This window comes from Erithacus rubecula, assembly GCF_903797595.1.
Source record: "Erithacus rubecula genome assembly, chromosome: 1".
Classification (NCBI taxonomy): domain Eukaryota; kingdom Metazoa; phylum Chordata; class Aves; order Passeriformes; family Muscicapidae; genus Erithacus; species Erithacus rubecula.
The window spans coordinates 105,182,658-105,207,492 of NC_136658.1; the positions used below are offsets into that span (position 1 = coordinate 105,182,658).

General features: G+C 41.7%; 1 protein-coding gene across 2 annotated transcripts in view; it reads left to right on the plus strand.

Annotated features, from left to right (window-relative positions):
* The first annotated feature begins 1,076 nt into the window (after positions 1–1,076).
* The window catches only part of USP9X (ubiquitin specific peptidase 9 X-linked), a 96,791-nt gene continuing 73,032 nt past the window's right edge, over positions 1,077–24,835 (plus strand). Inside the window, exon 1 of one of the 2 annotated variants that reach the window (XM_079301966.1) lies at positions 1,077–1,382. The gene's annotated coding sequence lies outside the window, so the exon portion shown is untranslated. The remainder of the gene's footprint in view (positions 1,383–24,835) is intronic. The other variant, XM_079301967.1, reaches the window with a different exon arrangement.

Below are 24,835 nucleotides of genomic sequence, written 5' to 3' on the forward strand. Positions count from 1 at the left end.
TTCCCCGTATCTGCCAAACTTTTGCCCTGCTACAAGACAGAAAAAAACCTTTCCCGTTTGCTCAGGTTTTAAACCCAGGCTTGAACTCCTCCGGTCGCTTTATAAAGCACGTACATAGACTGGGGTTCTACCGATCTCATATTGTGGCCATGTAAATGTAGACGTATCAAAGAGAGGAAAAAGAACGAAAGAATCACAGAATATTCAGAGCCGGAAGGGACCCAGAGATCATCGACTCCACTCCTGGCCCTGCTCAGGACACCCCAAGGGTCACAGCGCGTGCCCTGAGCGCGTTGTCCCAACACCTGAGCTCTGCCAGGCTCGGTGCTGCGACCGCTGCCCTGGGGAGCCTGCGAGGGGAACAATAGGTCCGCGTAGCTTTTAAAACGCGCTGGTGTGGCCGAACCGGGCGCCATTCCTGGGTCCCTGAGGGACCCGCTCCCGCCGCGTCCCCAGCGCCGCGGGAGGCGGCCGCGCTGACGTCACCACCGTCACCGCCCTTACGTCATCATCCGGGCCCCGGCGCGCGCCCGGCGGCGCGGCGCGGGCCACAATGGAGAGCGCGCGCGCGCCCAACCGACGCGAAGCAGGCCCCGCGCGCGCACGCGCGCCGCCGGCCGTGTGTGTGTGTATGTGTGTGTCCCCCATAGTCCTCATCCTGCCCCTCACCGCCGCCCCCGCTCCGCACACGGACACACCGGGGGGCCGCCCGTGAGCGGCAGCCCCGGGTGGGCACACGGGCAGCGCATCAGCGCCGCGCTCGGCTGGCGAACCGCCGCCGCTCTGGGCCGGGTGCGAAAGGCGCAGCCGGCGCCGCCATCTTGCCCACGGGGCCCCGCCAGACGCGGCTGCGCCGCCGCCGCCGCCGGGAGCGCGAGGAGCCGCCGCCGCCGCCTCCCTCCGCGCCGCCTCTCCCCCGCTCCGCCGAGCCCTGAGCTCGGAGCTCCCGCCGCCCGGCCCGGCCCGGCCCCGCCACCCCCGCCCGGCCGAGCCCCGGGCGCGCGTCCGCCCACCCCCCCGCGTGCGCCCGGTGCCCGGACGGGGCGGAGCGGAGCGCGCAGGCCCCGGCCCAGCCCCAGCCCGAGCCCAGGCAGGGCCGCCGCCGCCGCCGCCGGGCAGCAGCTGGTGACGCAGGAAAAACGCCCCAGAGAGAGAGAAGCGCTCAGGGCCGGCACCCGGAGCGCGGGCAGCGGCGCCGGATTTGCCCTCCCGCTTCCCGCCGCAGCGCAACCGAGTGGGAGCCGGGGGAAGCGGAGCCGCCCCCTCAGAGCCGCGGCCTGGCATGAGACACTGCCCCGCCGGCCGCCGGGCATGAGGCAGCGCCCAGGAGGGCTCCGGGCCGCCGCAGCAGCCGCCGCGGGACGAGGGGAAGCGGTGCGGGGGTGAGTGCGGAGCGGTGCCCGGGCGGGGCCGGGCCGCTGTTTGTGCTCCCCGGGGATGGGGCTCCGCGGGCCGGGGCGCGGATGGGGGGGGAGGACGCAGCTCCCCGGGACCCGCGGGGCGTGAGGCGGCGGCAGCGCCTCCCTCGGAGCCCCGGCGTGTCGGCCCCGCACCGCCGTGTTTTGGAGGGCGAGGGAAAATGGCTGACGGCTCCTCATCCCCGGCTGCCGGCGGGGGGGAGCGCCCGGCGCCCTCGGGGGGCTCTGGCCGCCCCGCCGGGGCCCCTCTGGCCGGGCCCCCCCGGTGAGGAGGGCCCGGTGCGTCCCCGCAGCGCTGCACCGGCATCGCGTCCCCTGCTTCTCGCTTCCCTTCGCCCCGAACGCCATTACTGAGGTGGAGTGATTGGGGCCGCGTAGGCCCGGGCGACGCCTGGAAATCAGGCCCTGCCGAGGCGCTTTCCCGACGGTCTCAATGAAATCCTCCGGCAGCAGCTCGTTCACGCCCGCTGTAAACACTGTTAACACGTAGGCCACTCCTCTGGCCTTGGCTTCCAGCGCCCCGGCTGCCATCTACGAAAAACGTTCGTGGCCTTTTCATCTAATTCCTGCCGTTCACCGCGCCGCTTCTGCTCGGAGTTGTGTCTTAGGGCTTGTCTGTAGCGATTTATTTTAGGCAGGACAGCTCTCTTCCCTTGCCCGACGCGTGCGGCAGGGGTAGTTGCGTGTAGTTTGGCCGCAGATACTCTCTGTTATTGTCCTCGAGAAAACGGGAATTCACCGGTTGGATGGATTGTTGGGGTTTTTGTGTGTTAGCTACCTCTGTGTTAACATGTGCCGTCCCACTTTGTGCAGCTTTGTTTGTATACAGTGGGAATTGCTTTTGAAATTACTTACTTGTTCTTCAGTAATTTTTTTTCTTACAGAGGCATCCAAAAACGCTGGGGTAGTTTTTAAGATGCCATATTTAATTTTCAGCTTGCTCCTTCCGAAGTCCAGTTAGATATTTTGAAGATTTGCAGTAGCTTGCAACTGTGCAGGAAAAAAAAGAACCTTTCAGAAAAAAAAAAAAATCGTTCTAATTAAATGTTCACAGGATTCCCAAGCTCGCTGCAGACATATTGTGTCTGTCTCAGCTGTTTTCGCGTTATCTGTGCAGCTCGGTTTATATTCGCAGTTCTGCAGCTGTGTTCATATCACTGGGCGTTTGTATCAGCCCAAAGACCCTCTGAAGTCGCAGGCTCAAAGCCAGCACAAGGCCTGCTTTTGCTGACCTACTTGCAGAACCGGGGCCTGTATTTTTATAAAAAGTTGTTGAATTGAGATACTGTTATCCATTCTTCAGTATACTTGTGGTAACACTTGCTATGACAGACCATGTAACCTGTGCTTTGCAGCAGCTTCTCGGATGCCTGACAAATGGTGATAAAACTGTTACATTTAGGAAGGGGCTATTGATGGGTGCTTGGGGGATTGACCTTTATTGATTATGGAATATAAACAGTGTTCCTAGTAAGAAAGATTTAGGGGTGACTGAAAGCTGTAGGCAGCTAACTTTATTATTCATATTATACTTGGGAGTTTATTTTTTTTCATATTTTACTTGAGAAATTGTCAGGCCTCCCCACCAAAAATGTTTCAGATCAAGTTGCATATTTATTTCAGTAATATCAAAGTCATACATGAGGGAGTTTGTTTGTTTGCTTGGATTTTTTTTTTTTTTTTTTTTTTTTGTTTTGTTTTGTTTGGTTTGGTTTTGGTTTTGTTTTTTCCTAAAATAATGCTTTTGATTCTTGGAGTTGAAGTAATGTTTATTCTTTGAACCAACAAACTACAGCAGCTGATACCAAGAATTTCAGGGAGGCATGTAGAATACATGTATTGATTATTCTGTTGCAATACTCCAGACACCAGTGATGCTTAATGATAGCTGTGTACAAAACCCAAAAACATAATCATAAAGCTACAGCAGAAGAAACTCAAATTATCAGCATGTTTATGGGAAGGGAATTAACCAGAAATAAATGTAAGATTCTATCATAGTAACTTTTCCCTCTCCAGAGGATCTTGTACTTTTGTGTAGTTTGTCTTCAGGGTGTTTCTTTTGGGAAGCTTCTGTCTTAATCTTGCCTGGCTGCTGCTTCATGCCTTGCAGAACTTGCCTTTGTGGCAGTTTCTCCTGGAATTGACAGGAAGACTACATCTGGAGGTGGTAATCAATAAAGACAGTGGTAGCAAAACTGTTTTTGGTCTCTGTGGAACACTGTCAACCTTACATAAACATTTTATTCCCCACATTGTGGTGCCTTTGTACTCAGACACAGATCGGTGCAAGACTCTGTGTGTTCTAAAGGCACACTTTTAGGTTTATGCATTTTATTAATATCCTGAAATTCGTAGATGGGAGACTCAAAATAAACTAAAACAGTTATTAGTATTTATTTTGCAAAATTAAATTGACTTCTGAGAAAATAAAGGTACCTGTAATAGCTTTGTTCTAAGATGTCTTATATTTGAAATTGAAATTAGTTTAGGACCTTCTAGTATGAATACAGCCTTGGGTAAGAATGGATAGGAATTATTTATTTATCAATTTGAACAATTTATTTTTAAATGGCTTTGAAGTTCTGTTTCTGTCAGGTGTGTATTGAAAATGTATTCAATTCCATAGCAAGTATTTCTGCCCTTCCTTCTTTGGTTTAGACAAGTTCATAACTTATTTCAGATACTTGAATGGAAAGTACTTTTCTGTTAGGCAGTACTTTGAGTGTAGAGATATATCTGTATGTGTGTATATAAATATATGTGTGTGTATTTACTTTTTTTAAAAAGAAATACTGTTTTATCTGTTCTAAGAGATTAAAAATAGGTGTATTTTGAAAACATCCAGATCAAAATAGGCCAATTTGTGAAGTAAATGATTCGTGTCCCTTACTGTTTTTTATTAAAGCAGGATTTTATTTTTTTTTTAAAGACAGTCCAAACCCTGCAAAACCCTTGAAACTATACTACTTACTTTAGTTCTTTCTCTTTTAATCACAAGAGCCTTGCTTATCCAATGCTTGCAGAGACCAGTGTGAAGATGTAAGAAACTTTGCTGGATTGTGTGTTCTTTTGAAAAGTTGTGAATGTGAAGGTTTTTGTGAGCTGTAGACAGTTGTTGGCTGGGTGTGAGCATTAATAGTGATCTGAACAGGTTAACGTGGTTTCTCTTGTGTATTTTCTTGAGTTTTTTCTTACATGGATGTTTCTTCTTTTCAACCTCTGTGTAGCTTCACCTGGTTTTATTATCTATATTACCACTGTTGAAAATCAGAATTCTAAGTTTAAAGCTGTTCAAGGTATGTGTTGGGAACACAGCTTGGCAATGTCTGTCTTTTATTGTAGTCCTTGTCTTCTGCAAAGCTGGCAGCATTGTGTGCTGTTCCTGTACATTTGTCTCATATCACATGTTATCTGTGGTCTGTAAATACACAACATTACTTTTATTTTTAACATAACTGAGTGTTGCTCTGATATTCCATAGCAGAGGTAAAGGAGGCAAAGAATGTCTATTAGCACATATTTGCATGCAGTGAGACTTGAATTTTTCTATCTGGGAAGTTTGAGCTGCTTCAGATTCTGTGTTAGAAAAAAAAGAAAGTGACTTTTTTCCATGTATTGAGTCTAGTTTTTTGTTCTCTTACTAATGTAGCAACATCTGAAAGTTCTCACACTCTTATTATGAAACCATAATTCATTATGAGTTCCCTTTTTAGAACAGTTATGTTTTATTGGCTGATTCTCTTATGCTTAAGGCTAGAACATTATTTGAGAATATGGTTAACAGAGGTTTCCTCTACACTTGGGGATTTAGATATTTTGTTTAGAGTCTCCAGTAGGTAGATGGGGCAGAAAACTGTTCTGTCATTACCTTGCACTCTCAAAAAGTCAACTGCTGCCTTTCTGGTACATTGCAGTGCCCACTTGAGCCCATTGGTGCGTTGAGCACGTTCTGTAGATCTGGGTTGGTAAAGTAATTTAAAATGGGGTGTTGGTGACATTACAGGAGGGCAGTTAGTAACTGTCCTCACAGTTATAATAACTGTCCTGTGGTAGGAGGAAAGTAAATAAGGTCTTAAAGTAGCTGGTTGTGACTTGATGTTACATCGTTTTGTTTGTCTTTCGGTTTTGGTTTTTTTTTTTTTCTTGTGGGAGCTTAACAGCACAACCACAACAACAACAGCACAACAACACAGATCCAGTTTCTTCTGTATTTTCTACTATGAATTTTCTAATATTTGCTTTGTTTTATGAGAAGCCATTAGTTACTTATTTGAGAGTTGAATTCAGTCTGCTTATTATTAAGGTGTTCTGGTAGTGAGTTGTTGACGTGTTTTCAAATAAATTACAATGCTGGAAATGAAAACCACTGGGATATAGGTCTATTCCCAAGCTTGCTTTTTAAAAGAACATTGTTGATATATGATTTTCTTAAAGGATTAGTTACTGTTGACCATGAGAATGATTACTTGCTTTTGGTTAATTTGTGTCAGTACAGTTCTGAAAGGGATCCATGGGATGTAGATTTAAGATACTAGGAATATTTTGAATGCTGGTATTATCCACTCTTTTTCATGAAGTCAGATTGAAGACGCTTTGGAAGTAATGGGTGACTATCAGGAATGTTACTGTGGTAAGCTTTTATTTGTAGCATCCTGAATCTGCTAACAAAACCACTATGTAACCCTGTTTAGTGACTTAGTTTTCCTTACACATGTAACTTCCAACAGAAAAATGTGATTTTCTTGCATTTAGATCTTTGCATGGACATTTCAGCAAATCCTACTGTTTGGTAGTTAGTATTTAGCGGTGGATTTACTCAGAAGAGGGGAATTCCACATTGCATCATTCCTTAGAGATGTGCTTTTTTTCCAAATTCCATTTTTAAGCTGGAATTCGAGACTGTGCTGAAGGCAAGACATCCTTGTTGCATGAATTTCCTCATATCCTCTCTGTTATAAATTGCAAAAGACTTTTTTTTTTTTTTTTTTTTTTAACAGAAGCGTTCAAATGACTCCTTTAAAGTAATGAAAAGTATGTGAAGGGAATTTCAGGGCTGTCTTTTCATTAAGCTTTCATGTAAAATACCCAAAACTCAAGTAATAGAAAATTGTTCCTAGAAGAGCCTTTAAGACAAGTAGCACTTTTTGGTAACAGTTGAATGGCAGCATGGAATGACAGAAAAATGCATGTTCCAAATTCCATAGGGTTCAGTCCTTAAGTCGTGTAATTGCTGCTTAATCTTTTTCTGAGCTTCAGCAGGACTAGGTGTAGGAAGAGAAAAAGGTTTGGTTTTGCATTGGGATGATCTTAGCTGAACAGCATGAAATGGTGAAAGAAGGAAAAACAGATTGTTTAGAAATGTGTTCAGTCAGAAAAATCAGTAGTGATATGTGTCAGTTATGATCCCTCTGTTACCAGAGAGGCTTTTTTGGTTGGAGGGGAGTGTCCTCAGTGATTCTGTGGTATGGGATAGTGGGGAAAGGCCTGTGTTGGCTGTGGAACTTCAGTTTTCTTGTCCAGAAATAAATTTGACTAGGAGGAGAAGAAAAGTCTATTTTATAATATAAGATAGGAGTGAACACTGTTGTCAAGACATACTGATATCTTGGTAAATGAGCCTTGAGTTGTTTGTTTTTCTGTTGTTTTAGCAATGAAGTATTTCAGTGTGTTTTTTAGTAAAGTTTAGCAAGACAAGTCCATTAATTTAAAATGTAAATAAGAAAGATGTGTCTGTTTAACTTGATTTTTAGGTGAATAGGCCGATGAAGTAGTAAAATTTTGATAAACTAAAACCCAAAACTATAGTTTAAACTATATTTTAGACTATGTAGATTTCTGATTTAGAAATACAATATCATTTGATAATTTCTTGCAATGTGTTTTCTTGAACCCTTTAGCTGGGAGGATTTCCTTTTTTTTTTCAATCTTGAATTGTGACATAATTCCTCTGGAGCTTGAAGATGTAACTCAAGTGGCTGGTTCTACAGTTTCAGGTTCCAGTTTTGCACAGCTCTCCATATGTCTTGACCTGTCTTTCAGACAGTATTTTATTAATCACAGTGGGACTTTAAAATCCCTGCTTTTCCTTGGATGCTTATAGTGATGTGTGTGTATAGACACACGTGTGCACACACTTATGCAGTGAGACTTTTTCTAGGAGGTTGGACTGACTTTTTTCCTTAGATATGGTGGTGATATTGGGTTTCTAAAATGCTTTGCAGTTCTCTGGCTGTGTGGGGATGCCTTTTTGTTAGTTTTGGTTATTAGGCAGGAGCACAACCTGAAAATTCTTACAGCTTGTGTTCTTGTAGCAGTTCAGCCAGGTTGCTGTGGCTGACAGTTCGTTACATGTCTAATGAAGATGTAGCTGAAAACATGAGTTCCCTTTGTGCCATTTGGGATGCTGTTCTTTTTTTTTTTCTTCCTTCCCTTCCATGTATAGGATTGGAAAAATAAGGTTGGGGTTTTTTTTTGCTGTTTTTTTGGATGGATGCAGCAACCATCAGTTGAGTGATGTTTAGTGAGATGATGAGTGAGTTCAGTGGTAGTGAAACCTTCCTGTAAGCTAACATGTAATGAAAAAACCCCAATCAGTCCCAGCCTCTGGTTAGCAGGTGTATGACTGGAATTTTCCACTTATCTGCACCATTCTGAGATTTTTTGACTAGGTGAAGGAGGGTTTGGTAATTCATTCTGTCATGAGTGTTCCTTTTATTTTCTATCACTTTCTTGATAATGGTATGAATATTTAGGACCAGTAAAACTCGGGATATATTGCCTGGAGGCAGCTGGAGGAGTATAGTGGTTAATTTAGTTTCAGTGTTGGCAGGTAAGAGCCAATATAAGAGTTTAGTTTGGAGGTTCCACTGCACTGTGTTGGTTGATCCTTAGATGGTACTTCAGAAGATCATCTTTTTCTGAAGTTGAAATTGTATTGATACTCAGTGCACTGTTTGTGTCCCATTCACCCAGGTACAAGTATCCCCCGGGGGGCTGAGGTGTTGTGCAGGTTATGGACATTATATAGGCCAGCAGTGAGTAACTCAACAGTTGAGAGCAGAGGATCAAAATCTCTCCTGCATCGTGCTTTCAAGTGTGTGCTTGCACTGTGCTACACCTGAAATGCAGTTTGAGGATTTGGCAGTGTTGATGAGTCACTGCAGTTCTTTGTGGGTGTGAAAATACAATAAATAAGTAGTAGTTCATGCTTAAAAGGAAGACTGATGCTTTAGTTCTACTTTCAGTTAGTCTAACAGTTAAGTCTAGTTAGTTAGACTAAATTGCAGTTGTCCACTAGAATTCTTTATTCCATATATTTGACATAATCAGTTTCTCTAATGTGTTTCATCAGTTTAAGTTCTTGTCTTAGAACTCTGTTCCAGAAATGGAGGGCGGGGGGAGGAGAAACCTGAACAACCATGTTGATATTTAAACAGTTCAGTTACAATGTTTTTTACTTTGATAGGAATTGTGAAGAAGTTACTTTGGGGATACATTTCTGTAGGTATAAAAAACTTTGCTTCTTACATAGGCTGCCAAAGTGATTGTTTTCTCTTAAGATATTTTCGTTATTTTTGTGATGATTTGCTCTTAATAAAAAAATGTTAAAATTTTTGTAGTTTGCTCCTGCTTGCCTGTTTGGTCAGATACTGGTAGTCTCCTTTGAAGGAGCATTGTCTTGTCTGTGCTGAATAGCTGATGTTCTGTTTCCCCAGGACTGGTGATGCTAGTTGTATACTTTGGAGACACTTCCTAGCTGTGAATAAGAGTATCTGCATTACAGACAACAGCTTGTCACATGGTGCATATAATCAGTCGAGTTTTTTCTTTGCCTTGCTGCATTTGTGCATATGAGATTGATGTTTGAGGTGCCTTGTTCTTGCAGGGATTCTCAATAAATGGAAGTGAAAAGTTTGTTTTCTTCATATTGTTTCATCAGGACATGGGGTTTGTATTTCAGAGTGGATTCAGAGAGATCTCCTCATCTAAACCTACCCTCTTCCAGCTTAAAGCCGTTTTCCCTTGTCTTGTCTCTACATGCAATTGTCAAAAGTCTCTCCAGCTAAGTCCCCTTTATGTACTGGAAAGTGCTCTAAGGTCTTCCCAGAGCCTTCCCTTCTCTGGGCTGAACACCCCCAGCTCACTCAGCCTGTCTTTATGGCAGAGTTGCTCTGGCCCTCTGGTCGTTTTCCTGATCTCCTCTGGACCGGCTCCAGCAGGTCCATGTCTTTCCTGTGCTGGGGACCCCAGGGCTGGATGCAGCACTGTCAGTGGGATGTCACCAGAACAGAGTAGGGGAACAGAATCCCCTCCTTTGCCCTGCTGCCCACACAGCATTGTGTGGACACATTTGCCTTTTGGCCTGTGAGTACACATTGTCTGGGTCATGTTGTACTTCTTGTCCCCCAGCACCCCCAAGTCCTTCTTCTCAAAGCTGCTCTTGTTCCATCCTTCACCTGGCCTGTGCTTCTTGTGTTTGAGATTGCTCTCACCCATATGTAGGACCTTGCACTTGGTCTTGAACTTCAGGTTTCTCTAAGTTTACATAACCATGGAAAATAGGGAAATATGAGAATGAAGCTTGTCATTAAAATGGTGTTTCCCCCTCCTCCCGCCCCCCCCAATTAGGAACTGTTCCTCCTATTGTATCCTTGACTCATTCAGTCAGATGGAATTGGATTGCCATTCAGTATTTCATCTGTGGAATTCTTTCTGTAAATGCATGTGGGACATCAGTCTAAATACTGAGTAGAATTATTCCTCTGTTAATAAGCCTGATAGGCTCTTCAGGTTCTTTTCATTCTCATCCTGTACATTACCCAAACATTAAGCTTGTGTTGTCTGTGTTGCTGATAAAGAGCTGAGATGTGGAGGCTGTCAAACTTACCTCCTGTTGTAACTTTTCAGTCAATTTTTGTTAGATATTCAGATGCTATGTAGTTTTGTTGGCTAAGTTGCTCTTGTACCTCTTCACTCTTTCTCACTTTTTCTCTCAATACCCAGAAGAACGAGAGGAGGACAAAAAGGTTAATCTGAAAAAGGCCAGTGTGTTCTCTAGCAATGTTTTTGAACAAGACACTTGTTCTTTGGGGAGTTCTATGTAGCTGTCTTATAAGTCAGAGATTTCCCTTTGATTTCTGAAGTTCTGTTTCTTTTCTTATAAAACATCATTAAACTTCTGTGTCAAATAAGGTACGGACAATTCTTCTTCCTGGTGCCTCAGTTGATTACTGTTTACCCAGAGGACTTAGTTTGATGGAAATGAAATTACAGTGGAAACCAGATTACTCTGAAAATTCCAATTAGGTAGGAGAAAAATGACAAATTGAGCCTTTGACAAATACAGAGAGCATGTTGTGTCTGTCTCTAATGCAGACACAAAATCTTGTTAAATGAAAACTTGTGAAAAAGTCTTAAAGTGTTGAATGTCACAGTGGATGTTGCTGTTTTACTCAGCTACTCTGTCATTTCTAGTTGTTTTTTTAATGATTTTTTTTGTTTTTTAATCTGAGTTTCCAGGTAACGTTTGAATAGTGGAGTTTTGCTTACAATTTCATAACTCTGTTTTTTGTCTTTTTTTTTGGTCATCGGAAGCAAAATTTTTGCCACCTTCTGTGTTTTACAACTTCTGTGTTACTTGCTGTAGCTTTGTCCTTAAGTTGTCTGCTTGTAGTGAGATTATTCAGAATTATTACTGCCAAATAATTTTCCTGACTCATTGCAATCTGCTGAGTATTCCACTGGCTTTATCATAATTTCCAGGACAGTTTGTTGCCTTCACCTTCTCAGACTTCTTGCACTTGGCATTATTTGCTGTGGCTGCTTAATATTTCTTTCATGACTGAACTTCTGCTGTTGGTGGACAGACATTCCTGGCACTTACCATCTACTAAACAACTTTCTCTGTGTGCTTTCCTGTGATATCCATTATGCTTGGGAAGAATTTTGGTCTTTATGAATTCTCTGTGTTGTAAAGACTCATTTGTGCTATAAAGTATGTGAACCTTGGTTGTATATTAGTTAACTATGTGCTAATTGTGAGATCTGTATTCTTTTTTCCTTCCTTTTGCCATCTTCTAGGGTGTAGTTTCAGGAGACATTTGCAGTGATACTGAAAAAGTTGGTTCTGTTCATGGTTATGTGTTCTTCCTGTTTCTCCTGCCATTGTTAGTGTTCATATGGCATATGATGCAGCTGAAAACTAAAATGATTTTATTCCTATCCTCCAGTTACCTTTCAGCCAGATTGGCTTCTTGATCTGGCTGGTGATGTGGTGATGCAAGGGCTGATTCCATAGTGGTGAAAAGGTGGTTAGGATGGAAGCCAGCAGGATCGCCCTCCTTCCTTTCTTGTCACAGTGGAGACTTCCCTGATTTCAAACAGAGAGGCTTTATACAAGCTAAGGCTTGTCCACGTGCAGAAATACCAGACTCACTTTCTAAAATTTATCAGGATATAGTACTTGTACTGGGGGATGAGATTGCTGTTTCACATTGGGATTCCAACAGTTGAAGCAGAACAGATCCATGCACACATTGTGGTGGCAAAAACCACCTTATTAGAGTTCTGTCACTCTCTCACATGGTGCTGGTTTAAGCACTGTCCTGAGAAGAACAGGTCCAGTCTTCCTCTTGTCTCTCCTAGTCTGTTGTTGGTAGGCTCAGCTCTGGAGTGGAATCTCTGTGGGCTGTTTTGTGACTGAGGGGAAGCCCCTTTAGCAAGGGGGTTTATGGGATTGGCAGTTCATGGGATTATTTCAATGCAGCAGCAGTATGTGTTGTGGATATTTTTATTTTGTGTGTGGTGAGTTCCGGTTTTTTTGAATGACTTTCTGGTTTTCAGATAGCTGCAACTGAATTCTTAAACCCATACTCAGTCCTTAGGATGTGATAATAGTTGATTGTTTTTGTCTGCATTTCTCAGTAAAGAAGGTTATAATATACTTTTTAATAGGCTTTATGGGTACAGGAGCATTGTGTTTCTGGGGCAGTGGTGTCACTTCTTGGTTTTGTGAAGGGAAGTGAACACAATGGAAATAATTCTCCTATTTCCAACCCTGCTTTCTACTTAGCATACTTTCTAGGGGCTTCTTGTTCCTTTCCAACTTCCTCTGCTATTTATCTTTCTGCATCTATATCAAACTACAGCCTTCATTGTGTTGCAGAAGGAACATGAAGACAGAAGACAAAACTGCTGTTCTGTTGCCACTTCTTAATTCCCTATAGAGGGGCCAAGATTTTTAAGGGGACTTGTTACACAAGTTCTCTGGAGCAGGTAAATAGTTTTCAGGGATTCCTGGAGCATTCAGTCTGCCTAGGAAGATGGACTTGTATGAATTTGCTTGGAATGGAGCATGTTAAGTGCAGACAATATTAAAAGACTTGAGCTATCATCTTGTAACACCTCTAGGGAGTTTGTGCAAGCTGGAATTTTCAGGCTAAGTGTCTTCTGACTGAAATGGTTGTAAGGCAGTGGAAAATGTCAAAATGTTTACTTGCAGTTATCTGGCATGGAGCAATACAGAAATCACCAGGCTGAGTAGGCAGTTGGTACGTTGAAACTAGTTGGAAGTTTGACTAAGTTTGTTAAACAGTTGTGAAGAAACTTACTGAAGAAGGAATTTTAATGCTGGTCTCACTTTCTTCTGTATTAGAGATATTTGGATTACACTTGACAATAATGATGGTAGAGTTTGGGTTCTTGTGCTTAGTTTGTGCTGATTAAACATTACATGAAAGGCAGAGTTTTAAAAAAAGTGAAATTAAAGCTAGTACAGTAATACATACAGATATTTGAATTTAAAACATTTAAAAATATCTAGGTATTTCACTAAGTTTTTTTTGTCATGATGCAAGAATGTAATCTGCCTCCAGCTTAATACCTATATTAGGTGCTGTATCATGCTTTAATTATTTACAATTAACCAAGCAGAAAGTTGTGTTGATTTTATACTTAGTGTGAAAATTCCATAATATGTTGATAATGTCACAGAATATTAGATGTAAAGACTACTATTTAATTAATTTTCTTTAGTAAAGTGTTTAACATAGTTTAGAGAGACCCTTAAGTTTTCTGTAGGGAACAGGACAGGAATTAGAGGGGCTGAGCTTGATTTTTGCAGGCCAGCTTTAAATTGAACTTTTCTACCAGAATCTTTACAGTCCAACTGCAGTCTTGGCATTGGGTGCTGCACACCATGGTGACACATCAGGTGCTGTGCATAAGCAGGGTTTGAGAAATAGTGCACAAGTAACATATAAAAATAACATTGTAGTAAATATCCCTAATTCACTGGCTGAATGGCTTAGCCAGCATTTCAAATATTTATAGTCCTGAGTTTTGCAAAGCCTTAAGTGCAGTATATATACTATAAATAAGGCTCATTTTAAAGCTGCAAGTGGAACAAATCTGCAAGATGCCATTATCCTTCCCTTCAGATACTTGAGAAGGAATGAAGGTAGCAAAAGCCATTCAGCACTTAGCAGTGACCTGGTAAAATGCTTTAATCTCATCAGAAATTACAGAATCCACAATTGTTTATATACCTCTAGAAGAAACCAAGGCTAGGGATAGCACTGGACATGAGTGAGGATTTAGACATCAGTATGGATTGGCACAATCTTCCAAGCATGGAATGTCAAAGGGTTATTTCCTTTCTTTACTCTAGTCCATAGGAAGAACAGGAGTTGTGAACAATATTAAATGGCTCTAGTACCTCAAAGGGAGTGTTTTGATTTAAATTTTCCTAATTAACATTTTTAGATTTTTGTGTGCAGTTAGTATTATCTGTAATCCTGAGACAGTTGGATTAGATGATGGTTGGAGGTCCCATGCAGATGAACAAAATAATTCTATTCTTAAATATTCCAGTAATTGGAGGAGGAAGTAGATATCTCATAATTTTAGCTTCATGAATCCTGCCTACTGAGCTTTCTTTGTGAGCCCTGCAGCAAAAGAAGAAAACAACATCCAAGCAAGTTTCAGAGGTTTGTCTTCTGTTTATCCTCTGCTAGAGCTTGGGTGCAGAAGTTCTTAACAATTATGAAGGTTTGAGCCTCCTCTCATAAAAAAGAAGTGAGATATTCTGTGGATGTCTTATGGAATTTACAAGACCTTCTCTAGTTAACAGTAGGACCTGACTTAGAGCAGCTTTGTAGAATCTAATGCAACCTAAAATAATAATGAAACCTTCCTGCATAAATTGCAGAGGTGTAGTTTGGGATGTGTACTATCAGTAGCTTTACCATTACCCTCACAATATTTGATACAAACCCCAGTGTTTTTACCAAGTTAAAGGTCCAAGCATTTGATGATGAAAGAAGAATGGAGCCTTAAACACTGCCAGGATTTGGTATCTGCAGCCTCCCTGGGCAGCATGTTCCAGGGTCTCATCCTTAAACTAAAAAAATTTCTTCCTAGTATTTAACCTAAATTTCCCCTCTTTCAGTTTGTGCCCATTACTCCTTTTTCTGTCACTACCATTCCTGATGAAGAGTTGTTCTCCAGTTTCCCTGTAGACCCCCTTCAGATACTGGAAAGTTGCTGTGAGGTCTCCATTCAACCTTCTCCAGGCTGACCAGTGCCAAGTTTCTCAGCCTGCCTTTGTTAGGGAGATGCTCCACTGCTCTTACCAACTTTGTGACCTCCTCTGGACTTGCTCCAACAGTTCCATGTCCATATACTGGGGACACCAGAACTGTACACAGCACTCCCAAGTGCTGCTCACCAGAGCAGAGTAGAGCAGAATCAAAAGATGTTAGAGACTACCTGAATTTCTGTACTGTATTGTAACACGCTTGTCTGATTGAATTTATAGGAAAAAAAATAGTTTATAAAAATGAATCTTTATTGAGTGAAACCAGAATTATTAACATGATTTTAACAAACAGGAACACATTCCTAGCCAAACCCTTTACCTAGTCATTCACAATTTCCTACTGTTAATATATTACCAATTACATAGATAAAACTGTAAAATTACTAATAAATTTTGCACATGGCACCCAGATGAATGGGGTGACAAGCACTGAGAATGCATCACAGAGTAATATGAGTTACCTGGTAAGCTTGGCACAATAAAATGTGCACTAACACAACTGTCAGTCATTTACCTAGAAAAAAGCACATACAGAAAACGTTGTGTATATTGGCAAACATGACAAAAAGCACGGTTATTTTACAAAAGCAGCTGCCTATGAGCACCACAATTGTACATTTGTAGCAAGAATAAATCTTAGCACTGTCTTTTTAATAGAAACGTATAATTTTGGTCACAGACCTGATAAGAAACTTGTGAATTATAGCCTTTAACATCTAGAAAAAAAGTAGGTAGCCAAAAAATTCTCCCTCCACACTAATTTGCTGCCCTAGTGAGATGAGAATGCAGTGGGATGAATCAAGTATCTGAGCCCATTACAGAACATGAGAGATCATCCATTGCCCAGGTAGCCTGGCTGTTCTGGGGTTTGCAACTATTTATCTACTCCCTTGCAGTTAGGGAATAAAGATGTCCTTTTAAGATTGCTGTTTCTATTCTCTTTGACTTTTTAGCTCATCAAAGAAGAAAAAGAACTGAGAAATCAGGAGACAAGAACTACACAAACTGTATTTTTAACTGGCACTTTTCTTTCAAAAAAATCAGAACTGCCAGTCAGGCACACAAAATCAGGAAGAGAAGAACCTACCTTTTCTTCCAGCTTTTGGGAAGAGGTACAGCATTTACTGCACATGGCATGGTATCTCCTCCATGGTTCTGAAACCTCAAATTATAAATACAGTAAGGCATTACTTCATGCAAGGAGCTTTTAAACTGTGGACTTCAAGAACAGATCCAGTACATCCAAAATGTGTGTTTTGCAGGTCTTTTAGTTTATGATGCAAGAAAATATTTGACTCCTTGAATTAGCACACAGAGCTAAGAAAAGCTGCTGATACCACTATCACCTATATATAGATACACTTTCAGTTGAAAGTAACGTACATAGAGAGAAACCATCTTTGAACTTAACTCCTAAAGGACAAATGCTAAAGAGTAACATATTTGGTAAAAGTGTTCTTTGTACCAAGTGAAAAGGAAGGACGCTAAATGCATTCCCAGAACACTGGGACTGTTCTGTGCTCGAGTGTATTGGATAGTGAACTTTGCTCCATAGCTTGCAGAGGGGTAGCTCTCACATTGGCTTTTGAATTGGATGAATCCAGGACCAAATATGGATTTAACAACCAGGAGTAAGGGAGCAAGAGCATTTAATCAGTCTTCAGTGCAAACTTTAGAATTGCTATTTTCTTGAAGTAGTGATAGATATAATGATACAATGACAATTGCTCCATAGATGATGGATTACCAGCCTCAAATGTGTTCCTTTGCTGTGCCTGAACTGTTCTGGGGCTGTGGAAAAAGGGCTGGGGTTGCAGTTGGCCCTGAAGTATCGACTCAATCCTAATTGGTTTTATTGCCAAGAACACGTTTTTTGGGTTGCAGGACAGTTTTGTGCACCAATAAATTGGAAGAAAAAATGTAACAGTGTGAATTAGGTGTGACTGAAACAAATTTTACACTGAAGTTCTTTGGTATTTTTTGTTTGAGTTTCGAAGGTGCTTCCTGTTGTAGCCCATTACCAATACAAGGTAAAAGAAAGTCTTGCCCACTTCTTCTCATGTTCATTGGGAATTCAAGAAAAGGGCTTTATAGTGAGTGAAAGTCATGCTTCAAAACATTTAAGCATTTTAAAATAGATTTTTGCATTTACTAGCTAGAAGTCAGTAAGTTTGTTTTTCTTAGCTTCTACTGTGTGCATTTACTAATGCTTTTTATATTTTCTGGATTCTGTTACTGAAAAGTCTGGTTTTTTTTACTATCACAACTAAAATTTTAATCTCTCACCATAAAACCTGATGTTATTTAGCTATTTTTCAGTGCCTTGAATGTAGTTTCTTCATTGCTGGGAAATAATTAGACCAGTAATTTCAATAATAGAATTTTAGGGGCTGTGCATTTATGTCCCTCTTCCTTCTGTCACTGAGATACACTGAATATCCTTGAGGATGAATTTTGATACCTGTTGAATCAGTGTAACTCCCAGTGGAAGCTCCCTAGAGTTGGAGGAATAGTTGTACAGAATGGGAGGCCCAGCCCTGCTCAGCACTTGTGCCAGCAGCCTGGGATGTGCACCTATGGAAAAGCACGACAGTAGGGTCACAGCACCATGAGGGGAACTCAGTTAAATGTCATAACATTTGGTGGGGTTTTGTTAAGGCATTGACTGAGTGCTGGATGTTTGGATTCGTCTCTGTTTACTGTCACATGAGCAAAACACTTCTTCAGAACAGGAGCTGAAATTGCTTTTCCATCTGGGAGCCAGAGCTAGGTGTGTGATCTGAAGGCCTGTCCTTTCATTGCAGTATTTGTGAAAAAATGTCATATGCTGTAAGTAACCAGGGGTGCACTGTCTGTCTGTTTCATGTCCCAAGAATTAGTGGCAGGTGAATGTCTTTTGGAGAAAGACACCTGCTTGCTGTTCTCCAGTTCTGTTTCAGGCTCCAGCCTTCAGCAATTACTGCTTTGAAGCAAGATAGTCCTTTGACATAAAGGATTTCCTTTTTAATTCACATATTTTGAGAAGTTATTCCACATGGAAGCATCTCTCCTCTGAAGACACACTGACAGGCTTGGGGCTGTTCAGCCTGGAGAAGGCTCTGGGGAGACCATAGAACCCCTCCTGGTATTGAGAAGGGCTTTGCAGGAAAGCAGGGGAGGGACTTAGGGCAAAGGCATGTAGTGATAGGACAGGGACAACAGCTTTAAACTGAGAGTAGGTTTAGAGTACACATTAGGAAGAAATTATTTCCAGTAGTGAAGCACTGGCACAGGTTGCCCAGAGAAGTTGTGGATTCCCCATCTCTGGAGGTGTTCAAGGCCAGGTTGGATCAAAGGAAGGTTTAGTGGAACGTGTCCTGTCCATGGCAGTGGGTTGGAACTGGATAATCACTGTCAGCTTCCAACCCAAACCATTCTGTGGTGCTATGAAACAAGTTAATACATTTTGAGTATGTCAGTTTTGTTGCCTTGGTATGCAGAGCCAAATCCTGTTGTCAGCCTTGGCTTGAATACAGTTTGTTTTGATTAGAATTTGGGGCTCCAAGTTCAGAAGTTCACTTTCTATGTTCTTACTGCTTGATTAAAGTCGTGTGAGTGCTACATGTAGGAGCATCTTGTGCAAGGTGAAGTTGGATATTGTTAAGTAGTTGTACCATAGCTGAGCTTAGTCCCAACACCAAGTTTTGAAATTAAAGAGTCCTGATATAACTGAAGTATTTTTGTTCTGTGAATTTGAGGGCAAATAGAATTTTATGTTTACATGAATCTTCTCAGTTCCAGAAACTTGCACTGCCAATTGACTAGATTTCAGGTGTATGATGTGGAATGATCATCAAAAAAGGTTACTTGAAGTAACCTATTTTTCAATAAGAATAATTTTAGTTTGTAACTGTTGTAGTTATTCCAATTCTGTCTTGTACTGTAGCATTAAGAAATTTGTTGCTTTGAACTAACATTGGAACCTGATGTAGTTGACTAAGTCTCATATATGCTCACTTCTCTAGGAGGAGAAAGAATTTAAAAGAATTTTTTGCAATATATGCTATTTGAGGTGATATTTTCTGATTGCTGCTTATCAGGTATATTTTAAATGTTGAAAGTTAGATATTTACTGTTTTACTGAATGGCAGCTTACGACAGGTTTTGCTTAATCATTGAATGCATTTCACTTTCAGTGCATGTCAGTGTTAATCAGTGAAATGCTGTGACCTCCAGTTCTCTATTCTGATTATGTAAATAGTTTCCTCCTTCCTGAAAGGTACAAGGCACAGGGAGGAAAGAAAATGGAAAATGTGTGGGGGTGTGTATATATTGTAACTACTGAATTAGGTCACTGTTACAGATTTGGGGGAGGTGTTTCTAGTTGAGAAGTCGTTCTGGTTGAAATAAAGGAATAGGGTAGAAGTCTAGAATTTTTAAATAAGAATCACATCATAATCCTTGAGATGAGTCACTCCTTATTAAGGTTTTAAGAAGGCAGTTCCTGGAATCCTGTATGAAACAAATCAGTAATACCTTTCAACTCCAAATTTGTATTGCTGCTGTTGAGCCTTTTTGCAGTGCAGCACTTGTGATGAAACACATCTGTGAGCTCCTGTTTCATGGGAACATTATTCTGTAAATAAATTGCTGTATGGTTGTTAGAAAGCTCTGTTGCTACATGTTAAACAGACTCTTACTCTGGCATTCATTGTTACCACATGGCAAACTAGATTTTCTGACATATGTCCTCACTTGTGTATAACCAGAATACTTAAGTTAAAGGAAAAATAGGTCTGATCCCCCAGATAGGGTTTAGGTAGTGCTCATGAATAATAAAATGTATTTTGAAGTCTGCCTCTGTCATCTGGCACCTTGCATTTGCTTTTTTCTGAGACTGTATTTTAAAGTAGCTAAAATTCAGGGAAAAGAACTGTATGTATTTGGGTATTTCAGTTACTTTTGAAGAGGAGACTTGGAGTAACTCAAATGAAGGCCATTCCAGAAGTCAGCTGTATTCGAAAATTGTTTTTGTTTTTTATCATTGCACACTAAGATGCTATCCTTTGTGTTTGCTGTGGCATGTTATCCTGTAACAGAGTATTGTGTACATACTTGCTTCTTACCTACCACTTACCCAGAAACCCACATCTGATTTTTTTTTTCCCCTGGCTTTTAAAAAGGTGCTTTATTTCTCTCCAAAATAAAATTAACCTGTTCTGTCACATAGGCAGAGATTGCAGGCTGTGGAAGCTGAGGTGAGTTTCAGGTGTGCAGCTGTTCTGGATGGTTGAGCCTGGAAGCAGAGGCCCCTCCTGAAGGACAGTGCTGTGCCTGGTGTCCTCTGTGTGGGCAGCTGGGGCTCTCTTGGCATGCTGCTAGTGCTGGGTGGTGCCTTCTGAATGGGCATACATACAGAGTAAAAAACCTACAGTTGTCTTTTTCTGGGGCTACCAAAATTCCAGTCAGCTGGAGCAAAAACTGGCTTTCACTTATGATTTATTTAGTGGTGGATCAGGGTGACATAATGAGATGGAAAAAATATGTCAAATAGGAATTTTCTCAGTTGGCATCAAAAGCAAGTATCAGTGGGATTAATTTGACTCAGTCTTCATAGCCTCAGACACTGTTTGATCAGAAGTGGAGGAGTGAGTTTGTCACTTAACAGGGTTCTGTCTCCATCCTGACCCTGTGTTAAAACATCCATTCAAAGCTTTGGGTAAAGGTGGTAATTCCTTTTAATGTGGCTTGTACCTGGTGTAGGGCAACCCTGGATGTTTGAAAGACTGAGGAATGAGATACTGAAGGCAGTGCTGCAGAGAGGAGCCTGGGAGTCCTGGTTAATGGAGAGTTGAATGTGGATCAGCAGTGCCCTGGCTGCCAGGAGGGACAATCGTGTCCTGAGGGACATCAGGCCGGGCAAGGGACAGGATTGTCCTGCTCTGCTCTGGGCTGGGGCAGCCTCACCCTGAGCTGGTGCCCAGCGATGTGAGAAGGGCCACGAGGATGGGGAAGGACCTTGAGGGGAAGCTGTGTAAGGAGGGGCTGAAGGCACTGGGTCTGTTCAGCCCGGAGGAGGCTGAGGGGAGACCTCACTGCAGCCACAGCTTCCTCCTGAGGGGCAGAGGGACAGGCACTGATCTCTGCTCTGTGGGGACAGTGACAGGACCAAGGGAATGGCCTGAAGTTGTGTCAGGAGAGGTTTAGGTTGAATATTGGGAAAAGGTTCTTCCCCCGGAGGGTGGTTGGGCACTGGCACAGGCTCCCCAGGACAGTGGTCACAGCACCAGCCTGACAGAGCTCAAGAAACATTTGGTCCATATTCTGGGGCACATCCTGGGGATGGTTCTGTGCTGGGACAGGAATTGGACTTGATGATCCTTGTGAGGCCTTTCCAACTCAGCATATTCCATTGATTCTGGGATAGTATGCTCGCTCCAAAATGAGAAATAGTGAAAATGAGATGTATATAAAAACTAACATATAGAGTGTCCATTAGAATTCAGCTGTATACAGGCAGTTTGAATTGTTCTATTGGGCTGTCTGTACACTTAAAACCAATATGTCACTGCATTACTTTACATTTGTTTAATTATAAATAGGTATAAAGGCTATTCTTCAGCTGAGCCAAAATGTGCCTTGGTGTGTTGTAACACTAAAAAATTGAAATTAAATAGTGTGAATTAAAGAAGTGATGCGAATTCAAAGTTTCATGGTTAATTAGTTCTAGAGAGATTAAAGCAGTGGTGTGTTCTCTGTGGGCATGCAGTTTGATGTTTTCTCTGAAGCAAAAATGGTAAATGAGTGGCTGAAAACAGGACTGGTAAACCACTACTGCCTTCTAATACTGTTTAAATTGCATGAATTGGATTATGATTGCATTTATGAAAGTATGTTTGTATATTCTGTAATTGAAAGGAAAATACCTGAACAAGGATATCCCTGCAATTGAGAACATGCAGATACTACAGGAAGCAGTGAGATGATTTATTGGAGATGGAGTGTTTTTAGTTAGCTGCAGCATAACTTCAAGTTACTATTGTGTGTCTTTGGGACATCAAACAAATTTGGAGGTAGAAGTGATGTATTCGCTTAGGAAGTTGGCCCTGTCTAATACACATGACTAAGACAAGTGGAATTCTGTGGAAGCCCTGAAATACACTTTCCTAGGAATGTAATTTAAGTAATGTACATGGAGAATTAGGATTAGACTCTTAAGCAAACAATCCCTAAATAAGAGAAAAAAAATAGATTATTTCTTCGTGTAAATGTTTTCTATTTAGTAGCATCTACAAAATACATACTATTTTTTGTAGATTTTGTTTCATTCTCTGAATTTGCAAGATTTTGGGTAAATTGGTGTCCTGGTTTGGAGGACAGGTGTCGGCCAATAAAGGCAGAAGCGTCTTTTTGAAATGCAGAATGTAAACCCCTCTCCTCCAAATTATTATTATAATTTTGAAATTAAGGGGCTCTCAGGCAAAGATAGGGGAATTAGGAATAACAGTTCTTTACTAGGAAAATTAAAATAGAAATACAGGATTACAAAGAACAATCCCAACCCTGACAGAGTCAGAATCCAAGCTGACACCCCGTCAGTCAGTCAGGGTGTTGTTGCAGTCCCATTCAATGGTGGCTGCATCCTCCTGCAGTGGCAGATGTGGTTCAGCTGGAGCAGTGCTCCTGTAGAAGGTACAGTTTTCCTCTGAAGGTGCAGGGATGATGTGGAAAGGTCTGGCTTTCCTCTGGAATCCAGTGGAAAGACGGATAACTTGCTTTTCGGAATTTCAGTTTTTTATCTATGTAGGAAAGGCTTGGCTCCTCCCCCTGGCTGGAGCATCTCCCAATGGGATGATGTAATTTTATCAGTCACACAGTGGGACTCAATGGTCCAGCAGCAGATGATATCTTCCTGGGAGGAGGATGGGTTGTGGAAAAGATAAAGATGATTGCTTCACTTTGTCTTAAGATGGCCCATTAGCAGGTAATAAGTGCCATGGAGATAAGGAAATCACTACTCCACCCAGCTTCAACAGATGGTGATGGAATACACATTTCTGGCCACATTAACCCAAAACAATTGGCTATTTCAGTAGTAGCTTTCTTGTGTCTCCTGGTTAAGTTGTGTTACTTCCCTTGAGCAGAATGGAATTTACAATGCTTTGCCCACATCCTTCAGTTAAGCACAGAGGCAAAATCTGAGGGTAATTCACACTATTGTCAGTCAGTCTGACAGGAGAGCTGCAGTTTGTCCTCATTCCTTGGCTGGCATTGGGGTGAGTACTCTGGCCTTGCAGTGCACCACTTCAGATAATTAAAGAAACTGAAAAATAATCAGTCTTTGTACATTTGGCAGGGTTTTGTTGTTGTTTCCTTTAGTACTCTGAACCAGCTCACTTCATGATAATTCAGCACAAGCATTAGGATAGGGAAGAGATGAAATGAAGCAGTTTGTCCTTGGCATCAGCTGTTGTGGAACCGCAGCTGCTGGTGGACACTTCTGCCTGCAATTTAAGCCAGCCTGGACCAGGATTGCTGCTGAAATGAGCTCTCCTACCCTTTTCCTGCTTCTGTGCTACCTCGCCCCTTGTGCCAGCACATGGTTTTGATGTGGCCTTTGTATGACCCACCCCTGTTAAGGAAGAATGGTGGTGATTAGAGAAGGTTTATTGGCCTGGTGGTTGGCTTAGGGCTGCAGAAAAGTACAGTGTGAGTTGGCAGCAGTTTGATTTCACTGGCTTATGTGAGTACCTCAAAACCTCCATCAGGTAGTGCAGGGGAACTGACTGCATTGAACTGCAGTAGACTGCAGTCTGTGTGTGTGTATATATATGTGGCAGGAAACTATCTCTTGCTGATGTTTTTCTCTTAGTGATCTTTAGAAACATTAGTAGAAAACTATTAAATACTCAGGAGGGCATTTTTTAAAAAGCACAGATTAAATACCAAATACATTAATTTTAAAAATTGCATTTCAAAAATCAGTTTCTTCCTAAAGAAAGTTTTGAGTTGGTAATGCATTTATTCTGGACTTAGTAGGCTTACTAAGCCTTATGAATATGAGTTATGAAAGCTAGAGATGCAGTTGAGTGTTTTGAAAAATACAATTTTATTCAAAAGTGAGCACTATATCAGTGACATTATTAGAGGCCTTTAAGTTTGTTGGTGCTGTTAATATTGGAGACTGGGCAGAGGAATTAGAGTGTATTCAGTCAATTTTTATAGTGTATGTAATGCCTTGCAAATTCACACAATATAAGAAAAGATTTTAAAGTGTCTTGGAGAAAGATAACAGCATTGAAACTTGAGATGAGGCATCATAATAAAACACTTTGGAATATGTATAGTGTTAAAACAGAAATTTCACTTCAGTTGTTGACTTGAGGTTTTGGTGATTGGATCAGGATCTCAGCACTGCCAAATGCATCTTGCTGGAAGCTCATACAACTCTATCACCTTACTTGGCTTTTTAACTTTGTGAGAACTGTTTTTGTTTTATGTGGTGCTTGGAAGTCTGAGTTGCTCTGGGAAATTGTATTTCAGTTTCCGTGGTTATACAATGCCTGGTGGTACAGAGTGGAATTGCTGTTACAACTTAATGCAGCTCTTTTTGTGTGTATAATACACAGTGAAATTGAAACACAGGGAGTATGGAACTGTTAGTACACCATTACAAGTTCAGCAAATCTGATGTCACAATTTTCTTCATATAATCTGCTAAACTGCTTGGTGGGGATGTGATGGGCTTTGCAGTGGGGCTGAAAGGCCCGTGGACCCAGGTTTTCATAGGCACATGCTGGATAATGGGAAGACAGGTCAAATTCCCATGGTGAATACT